The sequence below is a fragment of the Peromyscus maniculatus genome, chromosome 15, assembly GCF_049852395.1.
Source record: "Peromyscus maniculatus bairdii isolate BWxNUB_F1_BW_parent chromosome 15, HU_Pman_BW_mat_3.1, whole genome shotgun sequence".
Lineage (NCBI taxonomy): Eukaryota > Metazoa > Chordata > Mammalia > Rodentia > Cricetidae > Peromyscus > Peromyscus maniculatus.
The window spans coordinates 12,640,728-12,653,773 of record NC_134866.1 but is presented as its reverse complement, the minus strand read 5'-3'; the positions used below and the strand labels follow the sequence as shown (position 1 = coordinate 12,653,773).

The 13,046-nt window shown below is 48.1% G+C and overlaps 1 protein-coding gene and 1 long non-coding RNA gene across 2 annotated transcripts in view; one reads left to right on the top strand and one right to left on the bottom strand.

Moving 5' to 3' along the window:
• The window catches only part of Ankh (ANKH inorganic pyrophosphate transport regulator), a 138,128-nt gene that overhangs the window by 48,063 nt on the left and 77,019 nt on the right, over positions 1 to 13,046 (top strand). The gene's annotated exons all lie outside the window — the stretch shown is intronic.
• Positions 3,907 to 9,794, bottom strand: LOC121822702 (uncharacterized). The gene is made up of 4 exons (XR_006063879.2): positions 9,447 to 9,794; positions 6,146 to 8,628; positions 5,532 to 5,586; positions 3,907 to 4,137 (listed from the first exon to the last, which is right to left on the bottom strand). It is a non-coding gene; the product is annotated as an uncharacterized LOC121822702 (long non-coding RNA).

Here is a 13,046-nt window from a genome sequence, read left to right as displayed (position 1 = left end):
ATTTTCACTCAGTCTTGTGGAGTCCTTAAGTTTCGACTTAGGTTGGTCAGTGGGAGATGGTGCACTTCTCCAGGAACTAAGGTATTCTTCATTCATACCACGGTGTCCGGCCCAAATTATGCAGACACTCATCGGCCACTGGTGTTATACACCAAGTTGCGATGGTTGCTTAGAGGTGAGGTTTAATGTGCTGTTATCTACTTTTGGGAAGTCACTGTGAGTTTGCATAGAGTGGCTGTCTGGCAGATACATGCTTCCCACTGCCAAGGTGACAGAACTGCGTTAGGACCTCATCCAGTCACATTTTCCTGTGGAGAAACTCTCCTTGAGTAGTTGTTGGGCCCCCCTGGGAGAGCACAATTCATCACAAATGCCTTTTCCTGACCTGGGGGTAACACTGTGGTCCCAGGTGGGCATGGACACAGGTTATCAGCCCATTTCCTGCCGGTTGGTTGTCTTTCCTCAGTGGGCAGGTCTCACACAAGCTCTACAGACGAGGGTAAGAGAAGAGCATATTGTGTGCTTTCAGTTTTTCCTTTCTGTGAAGATGATTGAGGAGACTCCCCAGGGCCGCCTCCAAGACTGCAGCAGCTTCTGGACCTTGGGCAGGCTCCTGCTGACCCGCCTCCTTGGGAATCTCTGTTGGGACTTGAGGCTTTAGTGCCTCAGTCGGGGGGCCGGGGGGGGGGGGGACGCTTTCCATGTGTGTTTAAACCTCGATAAATTTCTGTGCAATCGTTTTTTAGAATGGAGCATTTCATGATTTTAGGAAATTAGCTCTTGCCGGAAGCAAAACAAATTTCATTCTCCGTTAAAACCTGTGTTCAAGCCGGGCGTTGGTGGCGCACGCCTTTAATCCCAGCACTCGGGAGGCAGAGCCAGGCGGATCTCTGTGAGTTCGAGGCCAGCCTGGGCTACCAAGTGAGCTCCAGGAAAGGCGCAAAGCTACGCAGAGAAACCCTGTCTCGAAAATCAAAAAAAAAAAAAAAACCTGTGTTCAAGGCATTTCTCGACCACATGTTGTTATGGATCACCACTTTTCAGGGCGGGATTTTATTTTCTACATTTCTGTTAGAAGGTGGTGATCTTGAAACCCAGTTGTGTGGGAGCCAGTTTGCATGGGTGTGTTTATATGAATGAGACACCCCCTCTCCCCTGCCCTGCCTCTGCTGGGAAAAGAAAGAGAGAGATGGAGCCGCACTAGGGGCAGAGGTGAGAGGTGAAGAGATGGGGGCACTCTGTCCCCTTCTCTGTCCCCACTGAAGAGTGATAAAGACTCAAATACAGAGCTGGTAAACAGTGGGCTTCCTTATAGAATAAAGCCGCATCCATATACTTAACGAACTACACAGGTCAGAGTAGATGCTGAGACAGGTCGCAGAGAGTCCTTGTTCCTGGCTCCTTGACCTAGCTCACGTCAGGGCTGAGGAAATGGCTCCGTCTGGAAAATGCTTGCTTTGCGGGCATGAGGACCAGGATTCAATTCCCAGAAGCTGCAATTTAAAAATCCAGGTTGTGGGCTAGGGCAGTGCAGGGGCGTGGCTGGAGATGCCTGCTGTCAAGCTTGATGACCTGAGTTTGATCCCAGGGACTAACCCGGTAGAAGGGAAAACCCAACTCCCATGGGTTGTTCTGATGACCTTTGTGTGTGCTGTGTCTCCACCCCTCAGCGTGCGCGTGCGCGCACACATACACACGTACTTATGTATATACACACACAAAAATTTTGCATGCTTTGCATCCGTTTTTTACATTTTTAAGCCTTGCTGCTCTTGTTACCATAAACTATTTTTTTGCCCTGGAAGTCTGAGCTCACTCTGTCTGGTTGGAGCCCTGTCTCAGCTGAATTCTGACACTGCAGGTCAATCGGCAATGTCTGTGACACTGATGCCCTCGTGAAGTGAGTCTCTGGATCAGTATTTCTCAATCTGTGGGTCATGACCCTTTGAGGGTTGAACAACCCTTTCACAGGGTGGCCTAAGACCATCAGAAAACAGATATTTACATATGATTCAAAACAGTAGCAAAAATCACAGCTATGAAGGAGTGGCAAAATAATTTTTTGGTTAGGGGTCACCACAACACGAGGAGCTGTATTAAAGGGTGGCAGCCTTAGGAAGGTGTGGCTCTAGATGAAGTCCTTAGGGGACCAAACAACACTCCAATCCTTCACGTATGAACCGAAACCTATGAAAGTGTAGCAGGTGTTATATGCTCTGAGGCAGAGACTGTCTTCCTGGCTGCTTCTGTGGGGGTGAAAGGCAGTGGGAAGATGAGCACCGAGGGAAGCCGGTTAGACGTCTTGGGGGAATGCAGAGTATGTAACGAGAACTGGTGGGAGATTAAGACCACAAACACAGTCTGGTAGCATAGAAAAATGCCTTTGTTTTCTCTCTCCTGTCCAGTCACTCTCTGTGTTTGTTATTGCCACACACACACACATGTCACTCCTTTCCACTCATCGTCCGTCATGTTAGCGTCACACACAGGAGCCTGCCGCCTTGGCAGTCATGTTTAGTTATGGTGTGTGCTGATCGAGGAGCATCGGGCATGGTCAGATGGTCTCTGATGTGTCATTGGCATAAGGCTACCACAGACAATCCCAGAAAGCCCAACAGGACCACTAGCTTTGACTCATCGTCTGTCCCGCAATGGCCACTTCTGCGCTCCTGCATGGTCCACCCTCTCCTTCTGCCTACTTGGCAAAAGCAACAGAAAATGAGAACCTGTGTCTACAGGCATCGGAGCGTTTTATCCAGGGAAATACTTGAATTTAGAAAACCTCATGCCACAGATTCATAAAGATTTTATTTTGCTTTTTAATTTAGAATCCATGCCCAAAAGAATCTTGCAGCAATACATGCAATAACGATCCAAGGAATCAAAAAAAGAGCATCAGCTCCTTGCCCCTCGGCCCATCTTTTCTCACATCCCAAAAGAAAGCTTCTTTTTTCCCACATTGGACCACTTGTTAGCATCATGTTAGGCAAAGCTCATGGGAAGGCTGAAGTGCCTCCTGCTCTGCTCTTGAGTTTCTGAGAAGTTTTTCTTAGGACCAGACCAACCTGTCACAGGCTCCGCTGCGGGAACAGTCCGGCAGACTTGGTGTGAACGGACGTGAACGTGAACTCTCAGAGAGGACTCAAAGACAAGGGCCTCCAGAAAGCAGTGAGGCTGCAATAAAACGCGTCTGTGAGGGCAGACCCGCACCCCTGTCTCAGGGCATTTCTGCCCTGTTCACATGGTGTGGCTCATTCTCACCCGCGTCGGACAGCGTCTGACCCAGTGGTTCTCGCCTTCTCACATCATCCGGTTCTGCTCTTCTCTCACACCTCAGTCACTCCCAGGTGCTAAGTCAGCTTTGGAGGGAAAGCGTTGTGAGAGAATCATCAACGTGTCTGTGCGAAGTTGAGAGGAGATTAAACAGAGACTGTTTAAAGCACCTCTTCACAGAATTTGGTAAAGTGTGTGTGTGTGTGTGTGTGTGTGTGTGTGTGTGATGAATGTGTGTGAGTGTGTGTGTGACTGAATGAATGTATGTGCATGAGTGGGTGTGGGTGTGATGAACCAATGTATGTGAGTGTGTGTGTGTGTGTGTGATAAATGAATGTGTGAGTGTGTGAGTGTGATTGAATGGATGTATGTGATGAATGAATATGTGTGTGACTGAATGAATGTGTATGAGTGTGTGTGTAATGAACTAATGTGTGTGTGGTGAATGAATGTGTGTGTGAGTGTGTGTGTGTGTGTGTGTGATGAATGAGTATGTGTATGAGCTAAATGAATGTGTGTGAGTGTGATGAATGAATGTGGGTGAGTGCATGTGTGTGATGTGATATGTGTGTGTGTGCCATGACCTGAATGTGAAGGTCAAAGGACAACTTTCACCCAACCCCACAGTCAAGCTTTAAAAAAAAGTTTGCATTTTATTTATGTATTTACAGAGAGAGAGAAAGAGAGAGACAGAGACAGAGACAGACAGAGAGTATGAATGCACGTGCATGTTCCACAGCAGAAATGCAGAGCTTTGGTGACAGCTCTCAGAATTCAGTTCTCGTTGTCCAGCGTGTGGGTTCCAGGGACTGCACTCGGGTCTTCGGGCACAAGTGCCTTCACCAGCCGAGCCGCTCCTCAGTCCTGTTATCATTATCACTTAGAAATTATTATTTTTACTATTACAGCTACCACAGCTTCCTCCCCTCCCCCTCCCCCTCCTTTTTAAGACTGATTTTACTCTGAGCACATGAGTGCGGGTGCCCTCACAGGCTAGAGGCATCAGATGCCCTAGAACTGGAATTACAGGCAGTTGTGAGCTTTCTGACCGGTACTGGGACTTGAACTGTGGTCCCCTGGGAAAGCAGTTTGCTCTCTTAACCGCTGAGACCTCTCTGCATCCTCTGGAATTTCCCCTGCTGTTCATGTAGGGAAACTCTGGCTATCGTTATACTGTCTTGTGACTCAGCTAAATGTGCCCCAGTGGCTTTTCAGTAGTCACCTCGACTCAGTGTTCCTGTAGGAAATTCAGGTGGCATTTTATATGACTAATCTGCATACTGCTTTTGCTGGAAATCTCTGTGGCCATACTTTTTTATCTGCAGGCCTGTTTTCAATAACCTTTTGTATCATCCTAAAATATTCACACGCAATGAGAAACGGGCTCCGCTAATAAGGACCTCTGTAATTATACAAAATGAATGACCAGGATGATTACACTGAGTAAAAACCAAATCAGGGCTGTTGTATGAGCTCGGCTGATTCCATGCTGGGTGGTAGCCCTGTTCTTGTTCCTAGTTCTAGACAGCACTCGCATTGGTTTGTTGCGAGTCTTTACTTAGGAGACTGTCGGTTACTTTGGAGTTGCACTTTATTCATTTGAGGATAAAGGCAGGTTCAAGAAACAACCACTCTAATCCTTAAGAGTGACCTAACTCGGGACTATTGCAGAGGTGCCAGGGTAATCCCAGTGGGATATTTAACTCGAAAGGCAAAAAAGGAGGAAGGCTTCATAGTCAAGGAACAGAGTGATGGGTCAATGGCCTGAACTTGCTAAGAGCAGACTCCGTGAGCAGAACCTGCTTGCTACCCCCGTTTGGATGGTCTGAAGGCAGTGTACTGGGTGGTTTGTGTGTCAACTTGACACAAGCTATAGAGTCATCAGAGAGGAAGGAGCCTCAGCTGAGGAAATGCCTCCTTGAGCTCCAGCTGTAAGCATTTTCTCATTTAGGGATCATGGGGGGGCGGAGCCCATGGTGGGTGGTGCCATCCCTGGGCTGCCGGTCCTGGGTTCTATAAGAAGGTAGACTGAACAAGCCATGGGAAGCAAGCCGGTGAGCAGCGCTCCTCCGTGGCCTCTGCCTCCGCTTCTGCCTCCAGGATCCTGCCCTGAGTTCCTGTCCTGACTTCCTTCAGTGATGAACAGCAATGCTGAAGTTGTCGGGTCTGAGGAAACGCTGAAGGAAGACCCCAGACTCAAACAGTATGGAAGAGTAAAGAGTGTGTATTAATAGTCCAGCCTATGTGGGGTCGCTCACCTGTGCAAAATGGCTGAGACCCTGAGAGCGGCGTGCAGGCTCCTTGGAAGCACAGCTAGGGGAGTTTCAGGGACAGTTAGGTCATCGAACATAATTGGTTAAGCAAGCAGCAGTTACATTAGTGTTCTTTGAACTGGTGGAGGTTTTATCTTTGGACATCCTTGGGTACGTTTCAAGGGGAGTGCAGGAACTGTCCTCGAGACACTGTGGGGCTGACTCAGGCCTTGTCCATGTTCTCTCCTCGTCCCTGAATGTAATTCGTTGACAAATGGCCCTTCGTTGACAAATGGCCCTTCGTTGGGAGAGACACCTGTTTACCCCTCCCAGAGACTGAAACCTAAATTCAGTTGTAAAAGTGGGAGAGTTTAACCCCTTCAACGTGTAGGCCAAATAAACCCTTCCCTCCTCCTCAGCCTGCTTTTTGGTCATGGTGTTTCATCGCAGCAACAGAGACCCTGACTAAGACACAGACCATCGCCAGAAGGGAAGGGTGAGGAAGTTGGCCATATGTCGCAGGTACTCAGGTGTCAGCAGGGGTCCATCAGGAGTCTACTCGTGTAGCCAGGCTGGAGGCTGCCTGGACCACGTGGGCAAGAGGGCCTGGAGGAACTTACTCAAGTTTGGCCAAAGGGTCTTTGTCACCACAAGCCTGAAGACTGCATGGTCGGCCTTTAAAACAGCATTTGGGCAGGTCTGTAAATGCCTGTGTGGCGTTTTCAGAGCGAGAAGCACCGCTGCCCTCCATAGCGACTGGTAAGGAATGCAAGAGAGGTGAGAGATACAGCCTGGACAGTGGATGAGGCTGGAGAGCATAGTGCACTGATGGACCTTGGAGGATCAAAGACAAACACTATTAGCCTGAGCGAAGGACGGGGGACTGGAGAATATGGCCCCATCAGAAAGATTTGCCTCAATTTTGACACTCAGGTTACTCATAGCTAGGGAAGGAAAAACAAGTAAGTCTGAATTTTCGTTAACCCTTAAAACAAAAATACGTCTTTCTTTGGTAATAGTCAAGCTTTGTGAGCCCCTTTGTTTATTTTTATAATAGGCAAATATACTCAACAAAAAAAACTGATATCTTCACGATCGCATGACTGAAATAGAGTAAACGAAGCAGGAAAGAACAAGGTACGAGCGATCATGAGTGGAATTAAGAAAACGCTCAACCTTGACACAAGCACTTGCTTCTAGTGGGCCACAATGGTACCATTCTTTCCCTGTTGTCTTTAGGCCTAAAGGATTAAGAGCAGAGGAAGAGACGGGGTTAGGATGGATTATATTTAACATGGCTCTAATAAAGTGGAGGTCTGTCCCAAGCCCTGGGGCCTGGCCACAGGAGCTGGCTTGGCGTTTCAGTTGGGAGAGATTTAAAACACCCAGGCATTTGTTTTGCAGAAGACACGAACTTCAGAGAAAATAGCATAGTTCCTCCTTGACTGGACCCCCGGGAATGTGAGGGAGAGATTTAAGGTTGGTTTCTTTTGAAATAAAAATGAATTCACTGGATTGGAAATCAGCCTTCTTGGTGTTACTTTATCACTCAAGGTTAATTGTTCCCTTGTCTCTGGGGACTGGGTCTAACACAATTAGGACATTGTTAAGCTGTTGTTCCAATGGTCTACTCCCACAAGGCAATTCAAAAGGGCCTACAGTACCCTGAGATTTCTGTGAACTGAAGCCAGCAAGGCTTCCTCCCACTACTGACAGCCATTGCACATGGAGGCTTCCTTCAGAGAGTGTGATGTCTCCGAATAGGCAGTGAAGTTGTCAGAAGGGAGCCCTGGTGCCGAGGTGGACCACTGGGCTTTCTCCTTTGCCTTCCTCTGTCGTGTGTGTGTGTGTGTGTGTGTGTGTGTGTGTGTGTGTGTGTGTGTGTGTGTGTGTATGTGTGTGCATATGCACATGAAATGCCCGAGTTACATGGGTACGGTTGTGGCTCTCCCAAGCCAAGTGTCCGTTCTGTTACCGGCCACAGTAGAGTGTTCAGAATGCAATTCGCAGCCCAGGGCCCAGGAGTTAACTCATTTAGAAGGCTGCGTGGGCTCCACCAGAGAGGTCATGGCCTGTACTTATACAAACATGATTTATCTTTCGCTTTTTATAGTTCATTTATTTCCCACCTACTTTCTTCACCTCAAGGTGCCCTGATGAAATCATAATTCTCTGTGAAGTGGCCTTCTGTCGCCATGGAAATGATAGTATTGAATCTGCAGTTTTATGAATGCCGCATCCTTCCCACTGGTGTGGATGCAGAAGAGGCAAAACACAGCCTGACAACAATTTGAATCTCTCCTACAGAAAATTAAATTTCGAGATAAACGTTCGTCCTGAAGTAGTGAATTAGGAAACTTCTGAGAGGAGAGGAGAGATGAAGCTTGAAGGTTTCTGTTTGTTTCATTTTTAGAGTTTGGGGGAAAAGGGCTTGAATTCTGGAAACAATGCGATAAATGGCCGAGCACTGTGTTCACATTAATGCAGTTAGTCCTGTGCCCTGTGTGCCCTGTGTTTGATTCCTTGAAAGTTAATTCTGAACTTAGTACCACCTTGTGTGTCCATGCTCATCACTGCTGCATTTCCTGTTTTCTTTAATAAGTTAATGATTTCATATTTTCATAGTGGAAATTCTCCTGTCCCATGAAATTCAGAATTGCATCTTGGTTGCTGGTTCCCTGAGAGCGAATTACTTAGAAGCCGTTGGTGGCCCATAGTTCCCAGGAAGTCGGAATAACAGGCTAAGTTAGAGAGTGAACAGAGTCCTGCTGTGGCCTGACTTCAGCTGGCATCCCTAACCAGCTTCCTGTGAAGGCTCCTTTGTGAGCAAACTCTTGGTTTCAGATCTTAATTCTGTTTTGGCTTCGGGAGTCCAGTGCCCACTCCAGAGTCACATTGAGACCAGACTGACTCAGAGGAAGGACCCCTCCCATTGACTCATCTCCCCACTTCCTGTGGGTCCGTAGCTTCCTTTGGAGGCCTCCCGTTCAAGTGGTCCCTCGTCATGTCATAGCCTGTAAGGGCCGGGAAGCTCCAAACGATGTGAACCAGATCCTTGAAGGCCAAACTTGCTCTTTGGCTTTTCATTCCATCAGAAAGGCATCTTCTTACACCACCATAGGTTGTATTATGGAGAAAGAAATGTGGAAGAAAAAAAGTCAGAGCTTTTTCATCATGTTATATACTTGTCTCATCAAAGCATTTCAACACATACTCTTAAATGCACCCCTGGACTAACTATTTTTTGTCTGTTTGTTTAGATAGGGTATCACTATGACAAAGATTTGTGTGTGTGTGTGTGTGTGTGTGTGTGTGTGTGTGTGTGTGTGTGCGCGCGTGCACGCGCGCACCAACCTCAAGAATTATTCATGTATAAGCCACCTTTTTTTTTTAATTTTTTAAGATATGGTCTCTCACTGGCCTGCAACTTGCCAGATAGGCTGGTTGGCCAGCAAGCGATAAGGATTTGCCTGTCTTCCAGTGCTAGGTTACAAGCATGTGACACCACAGCTGGGTTTTTTTTTTGGGGGGGGGGGTTCTAGGGATTGAAACTCAGGCCCCCATGCTTGAAAGGGCAAGCACTTCACCTACAAAGTTATCTTCCCTGGCCTCGTATACAGGCTTTCACAGATGGACATAATGCTTACCAGTAGAAATATATAACTCAGATGACCCCATGTGTGTAGCAATAACCATTAAAGAAAAGAAAGTGCCATGAATTTGAGGCAGGGTGGGGTGGAGAGGGATTGATGGGAGGAAAGAAAGGGTGACGGATATAATTATATCTTTAAAAATAACACTATGGTTGCCTTTTAATATAAACTATATTTTTCAAATTTGTGACACTTGGCATTGTTCAGAATGTGAAGAATTCACTTTCTGTCTAAAATAACATGGGCTCCTTCAAGAAAAGGCACATACCATATTTCGTCCTCTTTTGTTACTTTGTCAGGAATCTAGTTTAGGAATCTGAGTGTCTTCTCTAGCATTTCCTCTTTTCGTTTGCAAGAGTTCACAAGAGGACAGTTAAGTTGGTGGGGCCCTAGGACAGAGCACATCTAATGGAAAAGCCACTGTGGCCCGGTTCCAGCAGAAGAGTGTCCAAAATCAACACAACTCACCCTGCAGTGTCCCTCACTATCTGGAGTCATCCCTGCCCTCCTAAGAGGAGATAACACCCCACTGGCCGCAGCCATAGCCAGGGCTCCCCTGAGCTCCTCAGGAAAGGGCTCACAAATGATAAGAGCGCAGCGATCACCCACCAGAGAGCCAGGATTCCACCCCTCAACTGCCACGTAACCTCAAACGGTGATCACTAAAATCGGGGCGAACTTTCCATGTAAAAATTAAATATCTTGATCCTGAGCAAACAGTAGGCTTCTCTGAACTGTTTTCCCCCTACCTAAAGATATCCTATGATATGATATTTAGAGGGTCTAGGGGCTCAGAGAGGCGGTTGTGAGGAAGACAAGCCACATAGGGGATAATGCATATTAACTGATCATGTTACGTTTCCCCCAAAGCTATTGAATTAAACAATCAACAGTGTTGTGATGGTAAAAATAAGGGAGAGCTGAAAATCACGGTTGTAAGGTTTGGGCACAACATGTACGTTTGTAACAGCTCTAAGCTGGCATTAGCTGTGGGTCTGTTTTGCATTATCTGAGTTTGATACATTCCCATCTACAGTGTAAACAAGTCAGAAATTACTTAATGTTGTGGGTGCCTTCTCAGAACGCCTACCTATGTGCTAATGAGAGTGCTTAGGAATACAGGCCTCTCCAAAAGCCACAGAGAGAGACAGAGAGACAGACAGACAGAGACAGAGACAGAGAGACAAAGAGAGAGACAGAGACAGACGAGACAGAGACCATTGGATACGGAGGACATTGGATAATACTGGATATGGATATTGTGTTATTGAGTCGCCTTGGGTAGAGAAGGGGCTGCGATTTTGTGTTGCTCTGACATCCTGAGGCGAGGTGGGCAGAGTATAGAACCATCTACATGGTTCTTTTACCTCCAGCATGGAGGTCGTTGACTGGGCTAATCCTTGTGAGCTGCTATCTAATAAGGAAAGAAATGTACAAAGCAAGGTCACTGGAAATCAGGCAAATTCCATATAAACTCGCCACCTCAGAATGATAATCTAGACAAAGGAAGGCACTTAAATTCTGCTCATTTCCAGTTGCTCAGGCTGACTTAATCCAAGTCATATAAAGCAGCCCTGTGACTCCCCTAGACCCAGAGCCTCCGGCAGCAGAGGATGAGCTAGATGCTAGCCTTCTGATTTTCCACGTGGTTGACTCCATCATTTAGCACCTGCCATCAGCAGCCCCCCATAATGCGGCTTTCTTTCTTTGTTTCCCAGCTCATTCATTTTCTCTATTTGCACACTCTCAGTAAGAGTATCTCTTTTTTTCGAGAAGTTAGCCGCAAATTCACAAACTTCTGTTCCGGTCTTTGTTTTAGGTGAGGCTCTAGCCGCAGTTATCAGTCCTCTGCTGGGGATTACATCATTGTTGCTGAGTGGACAGTGCACGCGCACACACACACACACACACACACACACACACACACACACACACACACACACACACACACACACACTGGCCCTCTCTGGCCTCCTTCATACTTGCCACTGAAGCATTCACTTTAAATAAAAAAATCCATTCATTCCGCCTTCAAGAGTTTCTTTGGAGTCTTGGATTGCTCCAAGTGCCGGGAGTGCAAACAGTGGCCCAGGTGCCCGCGTGCCTGAAATTACAGGCGTCTGTGCTGGGGGACAGACGACCAGAAACCTGTTAGGAGGTGGCTTCCGAGCTCCCGTGACAGGGAGGGAAATGTACTGCACACCCAGCTTTGTCCCTCTGGTCGTGCAGTGTGGCCTAATGGGCGGGGCGGGGGGGGGGGGGGTCACTGCCTCTGTGTCTTCGGGTCTAGGGAATTCAAGAAACCATAGGATCCGCTTCATAAAGTTATTGGATGACCGAGTGTCTCATTCATTATGCGCTCATCAGAAATGGTGGCCGCTGGCGGTGATGGTAGTGGTGTTGATTTTTGCCAGAGCAGTGGGGTGGGGGAGGGGGAGGCTCGGGAAAGCACGCTGAGCTGGAAAGAGGTCAGATCTGATCTGACAGTGCAGTAAAGTGATTCCTCTGAGATACCGAGAGTATAGAAGAGATGGGACATTCAGTAAGAAAGTGAAGGAGAAAACACAATAAAAAAAAAAAAAGACATCAGAATGAAAGACTAGAAAGGATGGAGCCCGCGGCCTGCAGTCCTTTCCTGGATAGCGAATGTCCAGGTGGGGTTTCAAGTTCTCTACCGCCTGATGCAGTCCTAGACTTCAGGCCCTGACACTCAAACAACCAAAAAGCATAGTAGGGCTGCATGGGACCCACGACACTAATTCCATGGCAACCAGGGACTGCAGTTTACCCTAATCAAAGTGTGTATCTGCAGTGATTGACAGTGCCTTCCTGACATCCCTCGGCACATTGGTCTCAGAGCCACTGAGCATGTCAGTCCAACAGTACTACTACCAGGATGGGGGAGAATCCTACTTCCATTCAGCTGATGTGTATTGAATTCCTGTTGTGTGCCATGTAATTCAGTACGCCATGCGTGGTATCCCATGGCATCAGATATACATCATGGGAGAATGGGAATGGGATGAGGGCAACGGACCAGGCCTGGGGGCCAGAGGATGTGAGACAAAGGCGTTTAGTAGTGAGAGTGTCGCAACAGGAGGGAGAGAAAACCAGCCTGAGTGGTAAGGAAGTCTACAGTCGGAAATGAGACGCCATGTCTGGAGTCTAGAGCTGGGGAAGGATGGGGTGTGCTAAAGAGAGGGGTGGAGGGCCTCGGAAGCCCAGCAGAGAAGGCGAAGCTAGGATCTGGGATGCAGGGGAAGTGGGCAAGGAGACACACGAACAGTTGCGCATCTTCAGAAGGTTCTCCCAAGGCGAAACAGGAAGCAGAGTAGAAGCAAGAGCAGGAGCGGTGGGACACTGGGCACCGTTGTGAGGAACAGCACTGCTGGGCACGGGGCGCGGGAAGGAAAGGAACGGTGGACAGCGGGATTCCAGCATGGAGCGGGTTGGGAATGGAGGGGCGCGGGAGCGGGGTACGGCAGCGATTCTACCCAAGATGGGAAGAAGATGACCACGGAGAAAAGGAGAAAGGAAAAGCCTCGGCAGTGTCAGGCATGATGAGTCTATCCCGAACACGCTGAGATAAGGACTCTGCCAGGCGCTGCCCCATGAAGCTACGTGGTAGAGGGTGACCCTGCCTACCTGCGAGTCCCAGGAATGAGCGTATCGGGTGTGGGCTTCGTTGGCATGAAGACAAGAATGGAGATGGTGGGAGTAGATATGGTACACTCCTGAGGAAACGGCTACTGAGCTTTCCAACAGCCGACCCAAGAGGAAACAGTCACGCCTCTGTGCTGGGGCCCAGGTCGCAGTCCTCCGATACACACAGCTAGATGCCTGTCCATAGCACATGTACTCAGGGGCA